Source organism: Lepus europaeus, chromosome 3 (genome assembly GCF_033115175.1).
Source record: "Lepus europaeus isolate LE1 chromosome 3, mLepTim1.pri, whole genome shotgun sequence".
NCBI lineage: Eukaryota > Metazoa > Chordata > Mammalia > Lagomorpha > Leporidae > Lepus > Lepus europaeus.
The window spans coordinates 18,101,104-18,116,047 of record NC_084829.1 but is presented as its reverse complement, the minus strand read 5'-3'; the positions used below and the strand labels follow the sequence as shown (position 1 = coordinate 18,116,047).

At 45.5% G+C, this 14,944-nt stretch overlaps 1 protein-coding gene across 1 annotated transcript in view; it reads right to left on the bottom strand.

Annotated features, from left to right (window-relative positions):
* The window catches only part of RIPOR2 (RHO family interacting cell polarization regulator 2), a 112,418-nt gene extending 97,714 nt beyond the window's left edge, over positions 1 to 14,704 (bottom strand). The window contains exon 1 of the mRNA XM_062187360.1: positions 14,649 to 14,704. The gene's annotated coding sequence lies outside the window, so the exon portion shown is untranslated. The remainder of the gene's footprint in view (positions 1 to 14,648) is intronic.
* Between the last annotated feature and the right edge of the window lie 240 nt (positions 14,705 to 14,944).

Genomic DNA, 14,944 nt, shown 5'->3' with positions numbered 1-14,944 from the left:
AGGAGCTGGGCCCTGGCCCCGGTTCCCCTCTGTGCGCGCGCACAAGCCCGGTTGCTGGCAGCTTCGGTAGGAGCTGTGACAACAGGACACGGCGCTGTCACCCTCCATAATTAGCCAGGCAAGCCAGGCTGCTGGAATATCAGCGCATTGACAGCGCTCTCGCACCTAATGAATTATGCACGCGCCAAAGTGTAATCGGCTGTCACGTTCAAAATAGGTCAGCTGCGCAAAGGCTGCTGGAGGTGAACATTTCTCAGCAAGAGCAACACATCCAAGGGCTTTGGTTTCAGCAAATCTCCAAAGACGCTGCTTCTCCAAGCAATCCTGGATTAAGCATCTTTCATGGAATCCAAGCTGCATTTTCAGAGTGGCTGTAGGCAGCGGCACAATCAGCTGTCTGCCTGCAGAAGTGGGGATTAGGGGATGCAAAGCTCTACTTCAGCCTTCATTGACCCTTGCCCACAGTGCCTCGAGGGGCTCTCGGGAGGAGGTGGGGGGACACAAGTGGCTGCCTGCTCTCATTTGTTCTCTGCACACACGCCAGTGGCTGAGTCAGATGGATGACCCTGGATGCTGGATCTGTGATGGCACACAGGCCCCTCTGAGCCACATTCGCAGAGGATCCAAGTCCAACAGCTGTGGGCCATGTGCCTCCTGCTCACATCCAAACCCCAGACACTCGGGCTTCTTCACCACTCAGAACACACTTGCCCTCTTGTCGGCAGCGGATACATTGTTTATTCAACCCCAGTGCCTGGAGGAAAAAACCAGCATTGGTCTGGCTATTTCAGGGTTTGGAGAGCTGCTGGTGTGTTCATGTTCTTTTAATGGTTTTTGAGAATACAAAGGACTTTCTTCCAGGAGGAAGAACAATTTTTCCCCTCCAGGATTAGAATAAAGAAAGTGATGCAAGACATGGCTTGTGGGATTTGAGTTAAAATAAAAGCAAATGTGCTGCCTGCTGGCTGTTGCCTGTTAAATGGATGTGTGACAGGGAGGTTCACAGAAGCCTGCGAAGGCAGAAAGGGAGGGAGTTTAGTAATGGAACTGACCCTGCCTTCTGTTGGGGTATTCACAGTCCTCTAGGTTGCGTCTAGCTGAGAGTCTATGAGTGGGTGAGGGGAACCCAACATTTAAAGGAAAATGGAATTAAAAGATAAGGTGATATGGGAGCACAACATTTTTGAAATCCATGCACAATGGGCATTTTCCATAAACTTTTTGAAAACCTCGTGTACAGCCTTGGAGCAAATGAGCTGGAGCTTGGTGCATACAGCACCCTGTGTGGGGAGAGCACAGGGAGATGAGCGCTCATGTGCATTTGCACAGTTCTTGTGTTTGTGGTAACCCTGCTTCCAAGGTGGTGCAGGCTCTCGTCTTCAAAGGTTCACCTCCAAGGAGCCTGCCCAGAGGCTTCCCACCCTTCCCTGCAGATCTTTCCTGTGGTCTCCGATGGGGTCGAGCAGAGTGTATTGCATGATTCCTGGTCTTATGCAACAGCCCACTTAGGTTCTGCACCCAATGCCCAGAGGCTGGGATACGTCTATGATTGTACCTGCTGCTTTACAGTCAACATGTCAGCAGATGTCTCCCAAGTGCCCACTGCTCTGGCCACTTAGAACGGGACTTTTTTTTTTTTTGACAGGCAGAGCGGATAGTGAGAGAGAGAGACAGAGAGAAAGGTCTTCCTTTTTGCCGTTGGTTCACCCTCCAATGGCCGCTGCGGCCAGCGCATCTCGCTGATCCGAAGCCAGGAGCCAGGTGCTTCTCCTGGTCTCCCATTGGGTGCAGGGCCCAAGCACTTGGGCCATCCTCCACTGCACTCCCGGGCCATAGCAGAGAGCTGGCCTGGAAGAGGGGCAACCGGGATAGAATCCGGCGCCCCAACTGGGACTAGAACCCTGTGTGCTGGCGCCGCAAGGCGGAGGATTAGCCTGTTAAGCCACGGCGCCGGCCAGAACGGGACTTTCTGAACTCACCCACTGTTTATAAGGATCCAAGACTGGATCTGTCCAAGACTGGACCTCTGATTGCCCCACACAGCCACCCCCTCCTTGGCCACGCCTGTTCCCCCAGCAGCCTCCCTGTGTCAGGAAGGAGCAACACCAGTCTTCCAGATACTCAGGCCGAATCCTCAGAGCCATCTTTGGTTACATTGATCAGAATGATTCTTTGTAGGCGAATCAGATGACATCAGTTGGTCCACACTGGCCAGGGTCTCCCCATCTCACACGGAGTAAAAACTGTAGTCCTTACAGAGGCCTGTAAATCACTAGAAGGGCAGAGCCCTACCCCTCTTGGACCCACACTGTTCACCGGCCACACCATGCCTCCTTGCTGTTCCCAGAGCATGCTCCCCACACGCCCAGATGGTCAGAGTCTGACCTCCTTCAAGGCTCTGGGAATCTGTCGACACAGTCTTCCCAGCCCACCATCCCTGCCCCTCTTACGCTGCAGTAAAATTTCTCATGAACACGTGACCCTGTACGCAGTTGTCTCTTGTCTGGCTCCCTCTACTACAATGCAGTAAAATTCCACAAGGCCTGAGATTTTGCCCTATTCACTGCCATGTTCTAAAAGCCGGAAAAGAATGAATCCCAGCCCGTGGCAGGCTTCCAAGATATCCCTTCAACGAACGAGTGAAGAAATAAGTAGATATCCGTACATAGTTCTTAAGCTCCTGCTGGGGCTACACCTTCTAGTTAGCCTCTTCTTTAGACAACTGGGGTGAGTGCCAGCCTCAGAGTATTTGCACAGAGATCCCCGATCAATTCCCAACCAGGCAGGAGTTAGCAGCAAGAATCCTATTCCCAATACTCACACATGCTGAGCACTTAGAAGAAAACAGGCTCCCTAAGGGAATGCAGACATGCGCAGCCTTGGTTGGAGGCAGCTCCCACAGCCACTTCTGGCGTTTGTGAAACGTCAGCTCCCTCCTGTTGGACTTACGTGGCTCAATGGGAAACAACCTCTCTGCAGGCTCTCAGGGACAGCCTGGTTCTTTCCTGGCTTTTGCTGTGCCCATTCCAAATGCCTTCTAGAAAATGTGGACACACATATAATAATGGTGGCAAAATACACATACCAACATTTATCATCTTAGCAGTTCTAAGTGTGCAGTTCAGTGGTATTAAGCACATTCACACTGTTCTGTAATCAATCTCCTTAACTCTTTAATTTTGCAAAATTGAAATTATATGCACATTAAACAACTCCCTATCCACTCACTCCCCCAGCCCCTGGCAACCAACCATCCACTTGTTTTTTGAATGTGCCTGCTTTAAGTGACTGGCTTGTTTAACATTTTGTCCTTAAGTTTCATCCGTGTTGTAGTATGTCTCTAAATTTCTTTCCTTTGCAAGACTAAATAATATTCCATTATATGTGTATGTGCTGTTTTGTCTATCTGGTCCTCCACCAATGGAGGCTGGACTTGCTATCACCTTTTTGCCATTTGGAACAATGTTGCCCTGAATCCAGCGTGCATCCATCTTCTCAAGACTTCTTCAATTCTGTGGGGTTTGTACTCAGAAGTAGAATAGCTGGATCATATTGCCATTCTATTTTTAAGTTTTTGAGGAATGCCATATTCTTTTCCACAGCAGCTGTAGCAGTTCACCAACAGTGCACAAGAGTTACCTAACTCTCTTTAATAGCAGGATCCCTGCCCCACCACTAACCCCAGTCCCCACCCCCAGCAAGTTAGAACTGCTCAGAGATGCCCAAGAGAGCTAAACATTCCTGCTTCTTCGAATGCTTAGCAACCAGGAGCTGAGTGGCCCCCGCTAAATGTGCAGGGGGTGTGGCAGTGCTTTTAGCTTTCTCCTGTTGTGTTGATTTTGAAAAGGGTTCCTTGTTCTGGAATTAATATTCAGGCTGAGCAGATACACGCTGCTCTGCCTTACAGTTGCAGGGCAATGGGCAAGAGCCAGTGTGGTTTGGGGATGATCAAAGCTCTGCTAATCCTATGTAATCTCCTAACATAAAGGTAATGTACTTCCCATTTGTGGTTCCTTTGGGAGGTGCTCCCTAAGACCCTGGTACCACCATTCCTTGGTGAACTGGGAAACTTGTGTGTGTGTGTGTGTGTGGAAAAGCTAGGACAACAGCCTTGGGTCACACTCGCATGTCAGTCATTCACCATGAGTAGCTCCAAGGGTTACAGAGTTCAGACCCTGCATCTGCAGGGTCAGATGGGAAGAAGGGCCCCCCTTCCCTTGAAATGACACAGAGAATACATGGGAAGGGCGACTTCCTGGGTGCTGTCTTCTCCCACCCAATCTAGTGCTGACTTAGAACAGATCCTTGGTCCTATGTTTCTCCTCTTCCAAGAGTTTGCTTTCTCTCCCACTCCAACTCAGTATTTTCTCTCAATCCACTGCTGGGTTAGCCTTCTACTTGGCATTACAAAGCCATGTAATAGAACATTTATTTTCCTTAAGAGATTATTAAAATTGCCATATGAGTAGATTTAATAGTGATAAGACCGTTCTCTTCCTGAAAAGAGGAAGAACTAGAGGAAGAGATGGTGAGATGGTTAAGGAACAAGGATCAGAGGAAGCAAAATGATTTGGAAGTTGATGACTTAGACCAAAGGCAGGCAAGGTTTCCCTCTACAGAGTCAGAGAGTCAATATTTTTGGCTTCGTAGAGCAAGAGATAAAAATGTTATACAATAAGAAAGAAACCAAAATTTCACATATTGCTCATTGACAAGGTTCAACTTACAGTAATAGTTGAGTGCTTCATCTTTTGGTAACGATGGTCCATTAAAGAGAAAAATGGAATCCTTTTTCTATGTGATAACACTTTGTGTAATTAGGGTTCAAAGTTAGCTATCAAGATCACCCGATCAATTGCAAATGTCTGTAAGGCTGGTCGTTACTCGTAGGCTAAAGATATGTGGAGAGCCATTGACTGACTGTCAGGATGTAGGCTAAACACTCCCTGTTGGGCCATAAAGACGTAAGCCCCTGTTTTTCTGGGCATGGCGTCAAGGTGGGGGAAGACCCACAGGTTGTTTTTTTTTCTGTCTTTGGCATTGCAGTCCAGGTTGTAAATGATAAGATGTGCTGCCTTGTCACAGACAGAAGGGGAAACTTCTCACCCACCACCAGTTTCTTTCTAGGACTGGGGAGGCTCTGAGTTGACCCATGCCTGTTTCCCTCTACCATAGCTCGTGCTGTTTACAGTTTAAAACTTTTATGAGCCACGCTTAGTAAATACTTGTTGATTAACTCACAGCGAGTTGATTCTATTCATTTGTTCTGTTTCATGTAATATTATCATTGAGCAACTGCACTAATGCTTGTCTTCCTGTACATCTGTGTGCAATTAATATATTTACATACAAATGCACATGAATGGATTATCATGATTTCCTCTAGGAGGCTTAACCATTCAAAATATTTAGAAAGCAAAGGAAGTGAAAACAAAAACAAAACACCACTAAGAGGGGCCATTGTAGAGGCCACCTTTAAAATCTTAATTACTGTCCTAAAATGCTATACCCTATATTTAATTAAAGTTTCCTGTGGGTGCTATCCTGTGGTGCTAGAAATGTTTTAACATAGAGAATGTTTAGTCTTTCTTAGATCCCCTTTATAAAAGAATTTTGTGAGGCAGTGACTGGCATGTATTTACTGCAAGTAAATATTTGGCCAGGAAGTAGGTCTTGTAGACTGATAAAGATGTGGTTGTTCATCTTCTGTTGAAGATGGACAAAGCAAGGGGCCCTGCTCTACAAGAACACTGCCATAGCTTACAATGCTGTTTGGTATCCAAGGAAGTTTCAGAGGGACACCGGACTGGTTAAACTACTAGACAATGGATACGAAATCAGGCACTTATTCTGTGCCCAGCAGTGGGGTTATCCTGAGCCTTGTCCTGCTCAGGTGGGCATCAGATGGCCACCAGGCTTGCTAATTCATGAACCAGAGGTGTCTCTGTGTTCCCAGGAAGGCAACCCTGTATCTTTGATGAAGCCGGCTCTTCTTCGTTTGCGACAAAGGCTAGGGGAAGAAGAAGGGAACTGGGAGGCTGGGACAGCTGAGAAAAATCACAGTTAAATAATGAACGACATTTAAGTATTAAATCCTCAATAGTTTTCAATGATCTCAATCATTATCTCCCTTAAGCATCAGCAAATTTCAAGGGGGTAATTATTAGCGTCATCTTTACCATCACTATTACTATCGTTATCACCATCACCTCCACTACCAATACTGACATCATCATATCAACACCACTACTACCACCACCATCACCACAATCGCCACCACTGCCATACTTATCTCTACCAACATCACCACTACCATCACCACCAGCACCACCATGACCACCGTCTCTACCCCACATCACCATCATCACTGTCATTCTTGCCACCGTAATCACCAGTACCATCATCATCACTCTTATTATCCCCACGTGGGAAAAGCAAATTGAAGCTGTAGAGGGGTTAGGCAATTTGCCTAAAACCAAACAACTGGTCAGTTGAACCAGGCCTTTTGTGGTGAAACCTTTTGCTGTATTGCTACTTTTCCTTAGTTTGGAAGTCTGAGTGATAAAAATCAAAGATTAAAAACAACAGTGATGGGGCCGGCACTGTGGCGCAGCAGGTTAATGCCCTGGCCTGCAGTGCCAGCATCCCATATGGGCACCAGTTCGAGTCCTGACTGTTCCACTTCCCACCCAGCTCTCTGCTATGGCCTGGGACAGCAGTAGAAGATGGCCCAAGTCCTTGGGGCCTTGCACCCACGTGGGAGACCCGAAGAAGCTCCTGGCTCCTGGCTTCTGATTGGTGCAGCTCCGGCCATTGCAGCAAATTGGGGAGTGAACCATTGGATGGAAGACCTCTCTCTCTCTCTGCCTCTCCTTCTCTCTCTGTGTAACTCTGACTTTCAAATAAATAAATAGATCTTTTTTTAAGAAAAAAAAAAAAAAGAAAACAACAACAGTGGCTTCAAAATTTCTGTATGCAAAGTGCTCAGGATAGCAATGTGGCTGGGAAAAGGGTCTGGCCCCTCTCTGGAAGCCGTTTGTAGAACAAGAACAGTCACAGATTTTCTATTCATATTGTAGACTTCAGATTATTTAAAACATCAATATTTTCTTTAAAAAGGCTTTTGAAAATGCTTTATGTTACGATTTAAACTTTTAAGCTATTTTTCAGTTTTTAGAGATGCTAATGGAAATTAATAGGGGGCTATAGCACATGTCACCCCAAAGGCATCCTTGGGCACCTCAGTGGATACATCAGAAGTTGGAGAAGAGTCTCCCCCCAACCCCAAACATTTCAGTCATGTAGTTTATCTGAACACAGTTTAGAGAACCTCTTAAAAATAATACAAGTGCACTTTAAAAACTGGAAAAATGGAATTCAAAGATAAAGTGTTGAAATCCATGCTTTTTTTTTTTCATAATATGCATTTCCACCAAGTTTTGGAAGACTCCTCACATCTGCATATTTGAATCCTTGATGCATTTTTTAAGACTTATTTATCTACTTGAAAGTCAGAGAGACAGGGAGAAACAGAGAAAGACAAAGAGATCCTCTATCTGCTGGTTCACTCCCCAGATGGCCTCAACAGCCAGGGCTGGGCCAGGATGAAGCCAGGAGCCAGCAGCTTCTTCCAGGTCTCCCACGTGAGTAGCAGGGACCCAAGAACTTGGACCATTTTCCGCTGCTTTTCCCAGGTGCATTAGCGGGGAGCTGCTGTTGCAGGCAGCAGCTTTACCTGCTATGCTACACATGTTCATTAAATACCACCCTGCATTGTGCTATTATAAATAGAAAAGAATCCCATCACAGGAAGTTTTCTTACTTAATGCTCTCTCAGGGCTGTTTGAAGCCTGCCTTGTACGAATAACACATTCTATTCAACAGCTCAGCCAGCTGGCTCCACTTGTGACCTGAAAGGTGGGCTGTTTTCTTCTTGTTTTCAGCTCATTACTTCATACACTGAATGAACAATTTAAAATATTCTAAGTCAAGTGGAGGAGGATCTTCCCATGCAGAGTGTACATATTTAATTAAACTTTTAACTCCCAACAATCCGAAAGAAAGAAAGAAAGAAAGAAAGAAAGAAAGAAAGAAAGAAAGAAAGAAAGAAAAATGTGTAGTGAAAAGGTGGCACCAAACCATGTAACTTTCCAGAAGGCAGGAACTTTTTTCTTTTTATTTAAAATGATTATTTTCTTAGGGCTAACTCTGTAATACAGAAGGAAATGAAATGCCTGCAGGGTCTTTTCTCAGTTTACTAGGTTCTCATTTAATGAAAATTTTGATACAAGCATCTTCTCTCTTTCAATTGATAAAAGAGACACCTTACCCACCCCAAAATTCACATTTTCCATTTTAAGTTGCAAGGTTTTTATACCCTATCCATCTTTATTTCCGTAGGTATCTTGCGCCTTAAGCATTTGTGACACAAAGTTGAGGTATGGAAAAGTCTAGAACAGAAAGTCCACGTGTGAAAGAATGATGGTAATAGAGAGAAATAATTATTCATTTTCCTTCTGAAGTAAAATCTGTCATTCTAGCTGCCTTTGGATTCTCCTTCAGCATGGGCCAAGATCTCCCCCTTAAAAATGTCTAAAAGTGATCAAGTAGGTTCTCTTCTCAAAGGGCTATACCATCTGATTAATGGGATATGTTCTGTCTACACAGCACGAAGTGGGTTGTCAGCTCACAAGGCCTAGTTTGCCTAGCAACAGGCATGGAGCAGTGCAGGTTCTTCATGTATCCCCCTTCACTTTGGGTATGCAGAGGCTATGGGACCACTCCCCTGACATTCAGCCAACCACACCCATACTCAGCCTCCCCCCTAGCCAGCACTGCATAGAGCTTGGAGCAAACTCAGTGGCGAGGAACCATGAGGATGCTCAACGTCCTCCAGCACTCACATTTCTGGTTTCATTTCCCCCTAGTTTCACTGGGTAGGTAAATTCATCACTTATTTCTATCCCCCCCCCCCCCCCCTTTCCAACTTTTCTGTGTCCCTCTTCTGGTACTTGAAACAGTCATTTGAATTCGGCTCAACTGATACCTTTTCCATCTTTAAAAACTCTTCTGAAATCAACCCAATTTTAAACATCTTAGGGGCCGGCGCTGTGGCGCAGTGGGTTAACGCCCTGGCTTGAAGCGCCGGCATCCCATATGGGTGCTGGTTCGAGACCCGGCTGCTTCACTTCCGATCCAGCTCTCTGCTATGGCCTGGGAAGACAGTGGAAGATGGCCCAAGTCCTTGGGTCTCTGCACCCACGTGGGAGACTGGAAGAAGCTCCTGGCTCCTGGCTTTGGATTGGCCCAGCCCCAGCCATTGTGGCCATTTGGGAAATGAACCAGCAGAAGGAAGATTTCTCTCTCTCTCTCTCTGTCCCCCCTCCCCGTTTTTCAATAAATAATTCTTAAAAAAAAGTCTTAGCTAAAATCGCAGTTTTCAGCAAACAATCACAAGCAGAATTTAGCCATCCAAAAATAAATGAGAAGTTGAATAAGATGACACTTGCTAAACACAGTAAAACATGGGTGGCACAGCTAACTGGACACATCACTTTTCCTTCGTTAATAAATAGGTTGACTCCAGTAAGTGAAGTGGCTCCTATCGAGGAGGAAGAAGAAAGAGCAATCCTCATAACTTATTTCAATGTTTTAGCCACAATGACACATTTCTTCTTTTCTTTTAAAATTGCCATACATACAATGGGTGTGTGTATCCTCTCAGTTTTCAGCTCCAGAAGACACTTTCTAGAATGTTCCTAAAAAATGGAGACTTAGCTGGCTGCTCATAGACATATGAAAATAAACATTTGAAATGCTTTCCTTGTAATATCGGGCCCCTTTTGGCATTGCTCTGACATAAATAAGTCACTCTGAGGTCACCGGAGAGCGTAAATCAGAGGGGTGGACTGGTGGCCGACAGCCTGCATAGCTTTGGTGCACTGTGCTATTTTAGTCTGTGCCCCTCAAATGACACCATCTCTTTGGCACCAGCCAAAGAAAGCTTCCTAGACATCTATGGGAAGAGAACGCTCTGCAGTAATCCCAGGCAGAGGTCATCCAGGCATGAATTACAGTGGGGAGGCCTGTGTCTGCTCCGCACCACTTGACATAGAAAGCAAGGAAAATGAGTTCCAACCAAAGCACTGATCCAGGAATCCAGGGGTGGAAACTGATTTAAGCAGTCCGGCAAACAGGGAAAGCAAAGAGCAGTCAGTTCTTTTCAACCCAGGAAACTATACCAGCCACTCCCTATCCCCACTCCAAAACCATTACTTGAATGCAGTGGAGAGCCCCAGATAATTTTTGTGAAATGGTCAACAAAGTTAAATAGCAAAGGATTGCATTTATCTGTGATGTACAATGCGGCATAAACAGAAAACTCCAGCTCTCTCTGGCCAGGCTCATCCATCCTATTTCTCTTACTCTTTCTGTGGAGCCTCACCAAGTCAGTCTGAACTTCCAGGATTTATTGGTTTTGTTCGGACTCCTGGTTGAATTTCGCTCCTTTCCTTTCTATCTTCTTTTAATTTTGGGAGGGGCAAATGTCATTCAGTAGACAATACTGAAATATACCAAATTATGACAGGCTACATAATTATTTACCTCTTTTTAAAAAACACTGGTACTTTGGTTTTTGTAAACGGTCTTCTAAAAAAGACAAAAAGCAGGCGGTTACCCTAATTACAATTCCAGTTCTGATCAGTGTTTGTCTGTTCTCTTGCTCCTTCTGAGCTGAGGTTCCATTGAAGCAGAACCAGCACTAGCTCATCGGCTTGGGGAAAGGAGTGATTTGGTTAAAAAGGAGTGGTATTTTTCTCACTCATCTGTTTGTTTCTTAAAGAGCATCAGGCAGCTAATGGTTGAGTCGGTTGCATCTTGCTGGGTTGTCTCCATCCCGGAGAGTTTTCCCTCTTAGGGGAGGGGAACTCTATGTTCCTAGTTGGTCTGCCAGGTGCAGGGGACATTCCAAGATCTGGCAGAAGCTTGGAAGTTCCCCTTGGCTTTCTGAGCAAGATCTAGGCATGCAAATGTGCAGAGACTACAAGAGCCTGAGAAGTACTTGGCACGCGCGTTGTGAACTTGCGCTGTCTTATTGTTCTAGTCATTGCACTTGACAGCGGATTACTGAGCAGTGCTGCAAAGCAGGCGATGAGGACGGGGTGTCTCGGGGGAGACTGAGTCGCAGCTTTCACGTGTGCCAGGGGGAAATTCTGGCTGCTGAAACACTGACTGACCACCACCGGCCAACTGTTGCCTCCCACACATGAATTCTGTTCTGTTCTGGAAAGCTGGCCGAGGCCTCCCCTCTGCAAGGCCCTTCTTTCTTTTTCCAATGATGATGATGATCCTCATCATTGTTAGAGTTCTCATTCCCGTTACTACCCATCCAGCTGTTTCCATTAACATGTATCAGACTGGCTGCCCAGACCACACAGAACAAAACCAACGAAAGCCTTTTAATCTGGTAAGCTTGAAGCAACAATGGGAGAAGAGCCTATGATTCTGAGTGCTGGTTTTTCAGTACCTTGATAATCAAATCGATCATTTTCCCAAGAAAGAGTATATTTCCCTGATAGTAACCATCTTCTAAATGACATGATGATGTTGGTAGTGGGGTTTGGGAAGCAAACCTAAGGGGGTGTGCATGTAGAAGACAGAGTGAGAGAGAATAAATATTGAGGTCTGCGGTCGCTCTCTCTCTGATCGTACGCAAGCCTGCTCTGTAACAAGAGCAAAGTTACACATCAATGCTTCTTGGTTCTGTGAACCTCAACATTTTCTTTAACCACAGAAAACAATAGCTGAACTAAACAGCATCTCAGAAAGGCAGCTACAAAATACATTGTGAGCGTGACTTATTTTTTCTTTCCAGATTCTTATGCCATCCATAATTCTAAAAAAAGTTATATACATGATATTTATATGGATATTATATGACATATACATATGATAACAGGCTTCTGGGATTTGCCCTTTGAGTTAGCAGATACTCATTGTACCAAAACCTTTTTGTTTTCTTTGTTATTAAGTGAGTAGAAGCACAGATGAAACAGATGACAAGCATGAGTTCTTCCAGGAAGACAGCCAAGGGCATCTCAAAAATTCATCGAAGAATGGAAATAATAGCATGAGTTTATTTTGGTAGAATTTTTTTTCATAAAATGTGGAAAAAGCATATCATGAAAAAAGTATGCATGCATTTTAAAAATTGCACCCACATAAATTTTCACACGTGTAATTCCATTTTTCAATAACTTTTAAAGGTATTCTCACATGTCCCTCTGCAGAAAAGATTAAGTAGAATACTGGGATTTAAAATGTGAGTTCTTAGAGAGTGCATAATCAACCCTCTGCTTCAGGTAAAGAATGAAGCTCAAAGAGGTTAAATGACTTCCCCAAGAATATAACTGTGTATCAGCAGAGCCACCGTTACAATCCTGGCTCCTAACAGCTTGTCCAGTGTTTCTATCGTGCTGAACCTCTGAAACGTTACTTATAATCCTACTTTGAACCTGCTACGTTAAATAGACATGTGAACAAATGCTGAATTCCCTTTAATCATAACCATTTTATAAACCCGTACTTCTAAATATAGGAGAAATTCATATCTTTTGAGTCTGTGCCATATTTTAGACATTATTCTAAAGTCTTTCCCTATAACAACATGTAATCAGCACACTGCTCTATGAAATTTGCACCCCACTTTACGGGCTAGTGGAAGAACAGAGAGATGAAACAACCTTGTAAGGGCACAGACTGGATGGATGGACAGAGCCCAGGCACGGAGCCCAGGCAGTGCACCTTCGGAGGTGACCCCACCCAGAACACACTGGGTGTGCCTGCTGGGTAAGCCTGCCCACATATTAGACAACACGAGCTGTGACTCTGTGTAAGGATACACCAGATACTGGCCTTGCCAGGATTCTGTCCATAATCTCTAGGACTCAGTTAACTGAGATGCCCAGTTTGCGAAGCGCAATGCACCTCACACTGAAGCTCAATGCGCATATTCTGAGTCTGCTCTGAAGACAATCTGTTCAACCAGATGGGCATTAGTGACCCAATATACAGCTGAGGAAACCTTGTGGTACAGGCAGCACCGGAACTTGAAGCAGTCTCATCCGTTTCCCGGTCTTGTCCGTCCCCAGCTTGACTCCACCCGGTGGCTGTTAACCCCAGTGTTCAGGAGACAGGTCCTACAGTTCGCTCAAGCCCGTTTTGGGGAGGTGTCAACAGGGTGGCGCCACACAGCACGCAGAGTGCCCCCTCAGTCTGTAGGTGGTGCTGTTTAGCACCACAGCCAGGTGGAAGGGAGAAAATCCCTCTGTGTGCAGAAATGTGGGCTGCGTGGCCTGGAACCCCGTGCCTGAAGGGAGGGTCAGGTGAATAATTACCAAATTGTCTTGTGCAGGCTTATCATCCTAGGTGGGAACATCTTGTGAACCCTACAGGGAGTTAGTGCCCAGGAGGGTATAACCCAGAGAAAACATTTTCAGGTAGAAGAGAGAGCTGAAGATCTTAGCCTGAAATCAGACTTCAGACTTCAAAGTCACGATATCTCTAAATGCCTGCCATCAAAGTAAAGCAATGCACTGAGAATCCGGCTTGAGTAGCTATTCTGCAAGTTACTTAACTTGTGATAAAGTCTAAAATTATGATTTTCAATAAATCTGTGGCTGGAACAAAATAATGGAAAGACTGACATGAACTGTTGACAGTAGCTATGTTCTAGATAACCAGATTACAAGGAGTTCTTATTATGTAATACTTTTTCATTGTTCTTCAGTGAATTTGTATTGCTTGGTTAATCACACACACACACACACACATATACACAGATAAACTTACTACTGGTCCTTTAAAATATTTACTTGATAGAGATTTTTTTAATGCCTAAATGGATTCCTATGGAAATTAGCCAAATTCATGAAGCCATAGAGTCCAGATTCCCAATTATTGATGCAGTCCCAAATATAAGAAAAGATCTTGCCTGGGACCCAGCCTCATGGAATGCACTGGAAAAGGCAGCCATAGATTTCTAGCCACTCAAAATCACAGCCCTCATAGCTAAATACCACTGCAGAGGCAAGTTATGGGAGAACAGCAAAGTGAGAGTGGATGATCAGGTAGTGCCAGTGGGTGTCATGGAAGCTTCCAGGCTTCAGCACACCTGCCTGGGAGAAAAGGGACAGGGAAAGGCTAATAGAGAGTGGGGTGTCAGTAAGTGTAAGGAAGAGTAAGAGAGTGAGAGGGAGTGAAAGATTGGGAGAGGGAGAGGAAGAGATGGGAAGTGCAGGCACACCAAGCACTGTGACAGGCATCCTTCAAGGTGTTAGACAAGACAACACAGGAGAGGAACTGGAGAAAGATTTAGGACTATCTTTCAATCTAAAGTAAATATGTATCAAGTCATGCTTTTAAAAGTAAGCATTTGGAGAAACCACTCCACTCCGTTGTCCCACCCTTTGCCTCGTAGTCCTTGGGAGCCCAGCTTGATGCCTGCAATGCCTGTCGCACTCAGAAGGCTTGATTTTCATCATTTCACAACACTGGAGTCCTTGCCCAAGCCAGGCAAAAAGTTTCCAGCGGTGTCAACACAACGCACAGTAGGACCTGAATGGCTCCTGCCAGAAAGACGAGCTTACCTTCACCGAAAATGTCATCCTCCTCGTCCAGCAGGAGCTCCTCTGCATGGAGGGACTGCATCTTGGGCAGGAGAGCGAGCACAGGCAGCCCACGGTCAGGGCAGCCCCAGCCCCAGGTGGCCACCGCGCTCCCTCCCGGGCGACTTCCTCTGCCTGGTTTGCCCAAGCCCTCCGGGGAGGGCAGCTTCCGCACGCACGGGGGCCCGGGAAAGCAGTTTCATTCATATGAGCAGCCTTTTGAAGAGCGAGTGCCAGGTGGGGTAATTCTCACCGCTGAGAAGAAAGAGCTTTTGGGA